The sequence below is a fragment of the Pungitius pungitius genome, unplaced genomic scaffold (assembly GCF_949316345.1).
Source record: "Pungitius pungitius unplaced genomic scaffold, fPunPun2.1 scaffold_33, whole genome shotgun sequence".
In the NCBI taxonomy this organism is placed as follows: domain Eukaryota; kingdom Metazoa; phylum Chordata; class Actinopteri; order Perciformes; family Gasterosteidae; genus Pungitius; species Pungitius pungitius.
The window spans coordinates 1-8,314 of record NW_026909866.1 but is presented as its reverse complement, the minus strand read 5'-3'; the positions used below and the strand labels follow the sequence as shown (position 1 = coordinate 8,314).

The window sequence follows — 8,314 nt, the reverse complement described above, 5'->3', positions numbered from 1 at the left end:
ACCCCCCAACCCCTCAGTTTGCACTCAATCTCAGTGTCCTCTATATAATATGGTAGGTTGAGAAAAGAAACAACCAGTTCATCATTGCTGATTTCCCTTGCATGGACTTTGGTATCACCTATTTTGAAGCCATCCATGAGGCTCTGCTTCCCTTTTGGGTGGCTCATGGTGACTTCATACTTCTTTGGGTTTATCACCCGGCAGGCCATGAGTCCTCCACAAATCTCCTTAATGCAGTGCATCAGTTCCATTACAGGGATCGTAATATCCCCCTCTGTCTCCACACTCACGGTCAAGCTTCGCTGTCTTTTCCCGTCCTCATTGTTATTCTCGCCGTCATTCCCACTTGTCTTCTCCTTTCTTTGTCCATCTGCCATCATCTTCATCATTGGCATCTGTCCACTTTGTGTTTGTTCACGCTGTTGGTCCATCATTGAAAAAAGGGATAAAAAAAGGAAAATTCCTTCGAGTATGCACAAAACCCGGTAAAAAAGAAAAATGTCCCCCAGACAGTGTAACACTGCTGGCGGATATTAAACAACAAAGTCTCACAAAGAAAACAATCTCACTCAGAGCATTGAAATCTCAAGAAAAAAGAGAAGGGAAAAAGGTCCTCCAAAAGACATGTACCAAACAAATCTAGATTGTAACTCACTTCCTGCAATGGGCGGAGCCTTCACATGTGATCAGACGAGATCGGGCGGAACCAGAGAGGTATGGCCGTAAGCTGCTTTTTATCTTTTTCCTAATCCTTTAAAACGTGTCAAAGATAATCAGAAGAGTTTCTTTTTCTAAAATTGAAGCAGTTCTTAGGATTGGCAAGAGAGGTTTCTAAAACCTGAAGGTAACTTTACTTTTCTTCACTGGCAATTCTAACATGTTGGGTTAGCACCTGTATTTCAACGGCTAAATTACAAACAAAAGTATGCCAATTGTTAAATGTTGATCAACACTAAGTTAGCAACCATGAAACAGAATTTTTTTTGATAATATTGTCTAATTGCCTTTCATATCCAACGTTAAAACAACACTAAAGATGCATCTCTTCAACAATGTGATATACTTTTTGTAATTTGTAGGTGTACAATCTGCGGCGCTCTGCAGCTTTCAGAGAGAAGTGAAAAAGCTTACGGCACCTGGGATTCCCAGGCGGTTTTCCATCCAGGTACTAACCAGGCCCTGCTCTGCTTAGCTTCCGAGATTTTTTTTATCTTTTATTATCAAAAATACAAAAAATACATTACATTTGTTTTTTCACACTCATACACATTTGTACATATAATTATATATATTTCCATATCATCTGGTATTAACAAAACCTCTACAGTTTACAAATTACAATTACAGACACAAGAGTTTAATTAGAAATAGAAGACAAGCCCCTGCCCTTCTACAACTTCACCCATCGCTGTCTTATTTAAAAAATGCTCCGAGACCCATTCTTTCCTACAGACATGCAGCAGTCTAATGTGTGCTTTTAAGAGATTCTTGTACAACTCCAAAATGCTTACAGTCTTTCCCTCGTACAGTGCATAATTTCTCCTCAGGATTACTGCGTGCCTGGCAAATGCAAGGAGTGTATTCACTTGGGCTTCAGCCCCTCCTTTACTTTTTTTGGCCATGCCAAAAAGCCATATCCAGTCCCAGTCTTTCAGACTCTCTTCATTTACACCACATTGATTGCATAACATTCTGCGCACATATATCTGCAAACTTTTTAGGGCTGGACATTCAAGTGTGAGATGTTCCAAAGTCTCGTCCTCTAGCCCACACACCGCACAAGTCCTTTCAAATTTGTCTCTGTATATTTGATGGAGGACGATGCTTGTGAAAATCCGCCTGTGCCTCAGTTTGAATTCTGTGTTGAAAACTGAATGTGGGATAAATGGGACGTTTAGGTTCCCCCAGATTGTCTGGATTTCTTTTTTTGGAAACATGCTTGCCCATCTTGGTTCTGATGCTGGTTTCTTGACCAGTTTTCTAATTAGAATGTTGTAGATTACCTTTGTTTTTATTTGTGTAACTGGGATATTCTTTCCATTGTGGCACAGAATAAAGTTCACCCCGTCGCCCTGCCCTTTGCTGTTACTGCGCATCAATGTTTGCCATTCCTTGCAAATACATTTATTAACTCTCAACCCAATTTCCGCTATCTGTTTCTTCTTAAAAAACACCCCCGCTCTGTTCAAGATCGCTAATGCTTTCCCACAATCAAAACCCAACTTACCCCCTCTCCCGTCGGCCCCCCCCAGTGTCGTCAGGCCTGCCTCACGGAGCGGCTTGGACGCCAGGGGCCTGCCTTTGTGCAAGAAGAAAGGTGAGTTGAGGATCGGTAACAGCATCACCTGCTCTCTGTATTCCATGTCCGGTCTGAGGTGGGGCAGAAACTTGTCCCAGGCCTCCAACATTTCCCGGTAGAAACCTGGAAACCCTCCAGAAACATTTCTTGGAGCAAAAGCAAACAGGTTGTAGTTATTCTTCTCACCGTACTCTGTCAGGAGGGTCGCCAGGTTGTCTTTCCATGGATGTTGCCTTCTCAGGTCAAGAAATTTCCCAATTAGCTTAACCCTCAGAGCATCTCTTTTGGCTCTGAGGTCAATCAGATCTAGACCCCCCTCCCTTTTGCTAGCGATTAGCGTCCTGCGGGCGATCGTATTGCCCTTCCTCTTCCACAAGAATGAGGAAATCACTGCATTAATTGAATCTGAAGCCCAATTCGGCATCTCGCAAGACCCCAAAATGTAGTTAACTTTTGACAATACTAGCGCATTAGATATGATTACCTTCCCTCTTAGGTTCAGGCCCCTGGCGTACCACAGGTTACATATGTTTTTAATTTTCTCAATAATTTCTGTCCAGGTTTTGTCCCTGGCGCCTTCTTCATTTTCCCCTATATATACCCCAAGTACTTTCCTCACGTCTTGTACTATTTTGAACCCCCATTTGTTATCCAGAGCTTCGTCTTTATTAAAAACCATTAATTCAGTTTTTGTCATGTTGATTTTTGCCCCTGAGGCGACTCCGAATTCCTCCATGTGCTCCATGATGTGGTCAATGCTTTTTGTATCCTTAACACAAATGTTGATGTCATCAGCATATTGGATTATTTTAATTTCCCTGCCTTTACTAGTTTTCACTCCATCTATTCTCTTATCCTCCACTAGCATCAATGCCAGGGGTTCTGCCACAAGGCTGTAGAGCATAGCGGACAACGGGCATCCCTGTCTGACCGCCCTTTTCAACTCAACAGGCTCGGTGAGGGCCCCGTTGACCCTGACTCTACTTTTTGCTTCAGCATATAATAATTTCACCCAGTTTATAAATTCCCCCCCGAACCCATACGCCTTTAGTGCTTCCCAAAGGAATCGATGTTCTACCCTGTCAAAGGCCTTTTCCAGATCGATTCCCAGCAGATAGCCCCCTTCTTTTTTCATGATCCTGACTAGGTCTTTTATCAGGATGATGTTGTCATGTATATCTCTACCAGGTATGCTATATGTTTGCGTATCCATAATTATTGTCTTAATCACTTTTTTTAGTCTGTTTGCCAATACTTTTGCTAATATTTTATAATCTGTATTTAAAACACTGATTGGTCTATAATTTCCCAGTTTGTCCCTAGTACCTTTATTTTTATAGATCAAGGTAATTATCCCCTCTGTGAACGTTTCAGGCATGCTTTGGCTTAATTGCATTTCATTATATACAGTTAACAGGACCGGAGCAAACAGGTCAGGGAACCTTTGATATAATTCGGCAGTTAGCCCATCCTTTCCTGGACTCTTGTTCCTGTTTAGATTTTTGATGGCCACTTCTATTTCCTCTACCCGGATTGGCTGCTCACAAAAGGTTTTATCTTCTTCTTGTAGCTGTTTTGTGATATGATTCGTTATTTTTGTAATCTGTGCATTCTGCGGATTTTGGTCAGTATACAATTCTTTGTAGTAATTAAAGACAGTTGCCATAATTTCCTCCTTGTCCTCAATCACAGATTTATTGTCGTTCTCCAGTTGCCTAATATGCTGTCTTTCTTGGGCTGTTTTCTCCAATCCTAAAAAGAACGCTGTGCTCTTTTCTCCTTCTAATAGATGCTGTGCCCTACTCCTAATGGCTGCCCCCTTACATCTTTTTGCTTCCATCTCGTCCAATTTAGCTTTGTAGAGTTCATATTTCTCGCTGGTATGAGTTTCATCGGTTTCTGCCTGTTCTATTTCTATCCTTAACAAGTTGTTTAACATTCTTTCTTCAATCCTTTCTTCCCATCTTTTTTTTTTACAATAATTTATGCTTATTTTTTTAATCCTAAGTTTAGCGTCCTCCCAATAATTTGTCTTTTCTTCTACATATTTAATATCCGTAGCTATATTGTTTAACTCTGTCTCTATTCTTTGTTTGTACTTATCGTCCCGTAGGATGCTATTGTTTAGACACCATAATCCCCTTCCCCTCTCCATTTTGTCCCCAAGTGTCATATTAAGTTGAGCGTGATCACTCAATATATTAAACTTATATTTAATATCTACTATATGTTTAACTCTCCCCGAGGCGACCAGCGCCAGATCTATCCTAGACTGTTTTAATTTGCCCATGACCACTTGCCGCCTCGAAAACCCTCTACTCCTAGGGTTGAAAACCCTCCATGCATCTATCATATTCTTTCCTGTGATTATATTTTTTAAGGTTCTCCTACTCATGTCGCTGTTATATTTATTATTAATTGATACGTCATTGTTAGTTAGGGCGACGTTAAAGTCTCCCATGATTATCGTTTCCACAGTTATCCATTTTTCTAGTTTCTGGAAGAAAGTATTCCTCTCCTCGCCAATATTTGGGGCGTATATATTAATTATTCTGATTGGTTCTCCCTTATAAATCACCTCTATTATAATGCATCTGCCTTCACTATCTTTAAAAATTTCCCTATACCCACTGATGTTTTCTGGGCCGATCAAAATGGCCACCCCACATGACCTTGCGGTCCCCTCACTTGAGAAGACCGTCCCTTTCCATTGCTTTGCACATGTATCTACCCAGTTTGTGTCCCAGTTTGTTTCTTGTAGGCAAACAACATCCACATAACTGTTCTGCATTAGTACCTCATTCATTTTCTGGGTATTCCTACAGCTGTTTATATTTTGTGACGCCAGGGTCAGGGACAGGGAAATCATTATAAAGAGCAGTTGCATTAAATTCCTATTTCTTCTTTGTCATCTTCTTCTTCGCTTTCGTCGACCAAACGTTGTGTCTTTTCCTCACCTCTTTTGCTTCATTTGTAAAGTCCATGTCCGATTCTTCAGATGGCTCCGACAACTGCATTGTCTGCGGCCCCGGCTCGCCTTCTCGCCCCTCCTCCACGTCCAGGGAGGACTCTACCTCCACCTGCCTGGCCGATCTCCTCAGCTTCTGCTGTACCGGCTGGACTGCCTGTGCCGGCTCCGTCTCTGTTTCTCCCACCTGCACCTCATCCACTGCATCTTTTCCCGGTTCACCGCCCGGCTCTCCTATCTCCTCTGGTCCCTCGACCGTCTTCGGCCCACTGGTTGTGGTGGTCTGGTGTCGGTCCTCCTCCACTGGCCCCACCGCGCTGCTCTCCTGGATCACCACCGTGCTGCTGTCACCGTGCTCCTCACCCCCTTGCTCTTCCTTCCTCTCCAGATCCGGTTCGCTTGACCCAGCTTGACTCATCTCCTCTTCACTCACGTTACATATGCATCTTTCTACTTCATTTTTACATAGGGCACACCTTGTCTGTCTCTTTTGTGCACACTCTCTTGCGTAGTGGCCCTGCACACCACACTGGTGGCACATGAATTCTGGGCAGTCTCTGAGAATGTGTCCCGGCTGCATGCACATTCTGCATACTCGAACTTGTTTGTAATGGATGACTCTGAAGTACTCTGCTCCCAACGCCGTGTTAAATTTTGTGGAGTATGGAAGTGACTGAATATGTTGGTTGAACTTCACTCTCACAAACCTTGTCCCATCGGCCACCTTGGTGCCCGGCCACATTCTTCTTTTGATCGGGGACACCGCCGAAACTCCCCATGTTAGCAGTTTGGCTATGATCTCCGAGTCCTCAATGTAATATGGCAGATTTAGGAACGATACTACCAGCTCATCGTTGGTAATTTCACTGACGTGAGCAGTGGCGCCATTAATTTTAAAACCTTCCATGAGTCTCTCTTTTCCCTTCGGGTGGCTCATGGTAGCCTCATATTTGTTGGGGCCTAACACCCGGCAGGCCATAAGACCTCCGCACAGCCCACGGATGCAGCTCATCATTTCCATTATTGGTATGGTATCCTCCCCCTCCATCTCCACTCTCACCGTCAAGCTCTGGTTTCTTTTCCTTTCTTCATCTCTGGTATTTCTCTCCTCACTTTCGTTTACCCTTGCGATAAACCTTCTTTTGTCGTCCTCCGTCATCTTGGTCTGTGCTGGTTTGGTCGGCTGGTCTACCATATTTAATAAAATAAAAATAGACGAAAAACGCCCCTTTCTACCAAAGTGGGGGATATCTAAAAAAGGAGTTTCCCCCCAGGCAGTACAGTACTGCTGGGGGTACTAAACGTCTCAAAGGACAACAAAAAACGCTTAAAGCATCCAAATATAAGCCCAAACAGAAGTGAAAAAGAGAGCCCCTACAAGGAGCCGTGTGGCAAACAAATCTGGTCTACTGGCACTTCCTGCTACCTGCAATGGGCGGAGCCTTCGGTCGTGATCAGACGAGATCGGGCGGAACCAGAGAGGTATGGACGTGAGCTGCTTTTCATCTTTTTCCTAATCCTTTAAAACGTGTCAAAGATAATCAGAAGTTTCTTTTTCTAAAATTGAAGCAGTTCTTAGCATTGGCAAGAGAGGTTCCTAAAGCCTGAAGGTAACTTTACTTTTCTTCACTGGCAATTCTAACATGTTGGGTTAGCACCTGTATTTCAACGGCTAAATTACAAACAACAGTATGCCAATCGTAAATGTTGACCAACACTAATTTAGCAATCATGAAACGGAATCATTTTGGATAATATTGTCTAATTTCCTTTCATATCCAACGTTAAAACAGGTGTACAATCTGCGGCGCTCGGCGGCTTTCGGAGAGAGAAGTGAAAAAGCTTACGGCACCTGAGATTCCCAGGCGGTCTTCCATCCAGGTACTAACCAGGCCCTGCTCTACTTAGCTTCCGAGATCAGACGAGATCGGGCGGAACCAGAGAGGTATGGACGTAAGCTGCTTTTCATCTTTTTCCTAATCCTTTAAAACGTGTCAAAGATAATCAGAAGTTTCTTTTTCTAAAATTGAAGCAGTTCTTAGCATTGGCAAGAGAGGTTCCTAAAGCCTGAAGGTAACTTTACTTTTCTTCACTGGCAATTCTAACATGTTGGGTTAGCACCTGTATTTCAACGGCTAAATTACAAACAACAGTATGCCAATCGTAAATGTTGACCAACACTAATTTAGCAATCATGAAACGGAATCATTTTGGATAATATTGTCTAATTTCCTTTCATATCCAACGTTAAAACAACACTAAACATGCATCTCTTCAACAATGTGATATACTTTTTGTAATTTGTAGGTGTACAATCTGCGGCGCTCTGCAGCTTTCAGAGAGAAGTGAAAAAGCTTACGGCACCTGGGATTCCCAGGCGGTCTTCCATCCAGGTACTAACCAGGCCCTGCTCTGCTTAGCTTCCGAGATCAGACGAGATCGGGCGGAACCAGAGAGGTATGGCCGTAAGCTGCTTTTTATCTTTTTCCTAATCCTTTATAATGTGTCAATGAATTATGACACGCCTGCCGTCGGCATCTTTGTGTGGGTTAAATAAGGGTATGCAAAGAAGGCTGTGACATCCCATGCCGAAAATTGGATGGACTAGAGAAGACCCGCCCAGGAGTCCCAGCCAATCGGTGAATGGCCATTGCAGTCCCCGCCACCTCAAATGGCCTGACGATGGTATGGACGTAAGCCACCTTTCATCTTCTTCCTATTGCATCTCTTCTACAATGTGAATTTTTTTTTACAATTGTGTAGGTGTACAATCTACGGCGCTGGGCGGCTTTCAGAGAGAGAAGTGAAAAAGCTTACGGCACCTGGGATTCCCAGGCGGTCTTCCATCCAGGTACTAACCAGGCCCTGCTCTGCTTAGCTTCCGAGATCAGACGAGATCGGGCGGAACCAGAGAGGTATGGACGTAAGCTGCTTTTCATCTTTTTCCTAATCCTTTAAAACGTGTCAAAGATAATCAGAAGTTTCTTTTTCTAAAATTGAAGCAGTTCTTAGCATTGGCAAGAGAGGTTCCTAAAGCCTGAAGGTAA

At 43.2% G+C, this 8,314-nt stretch overlaps 3 non-coding genes across 3 annotated transcripts; all 3 read right to left on the bottom strand.

Moving 5' to 3' along the window:
* Window positions 1-7,107: 7,107 nt before the first annotated feature.
* Window positions 7,108-7,226, bottom strand: LOC134116197 (5S ribosomal RNA). Its single transcript, XR_009948542.1, has one exon. It is a non-coding gene; the product is annotated as a 5S ribosomal RNA (ribosomal RNA).
* Window positions 7,227-7,619: 393 nt separating this feature from the next.
* On the bottom strand, window positions 7,620-7,738 carry LOC134116195 (5S ribosomal RNA). Its single transcript, XR_009948540.1, has one exon. It is a non-coding gene; the product is annotated as a 5S ribosomal RNA (ribosomal RNA).
* Window positions 7,739-8,077: 339 nt separating this feature from the next.
* On the bottom strand, window positions 8,078-8,196 carry LOC134116196 (5S ribosomal RNA). The gene has a single exon (XR_009948541.1). It is a non-coding gene; the product is annotated as a 5S ribosomal RNA (ribosomal RNA).
* Window positions 8,197-8,314: the final 118 nt, after the last annotated feature.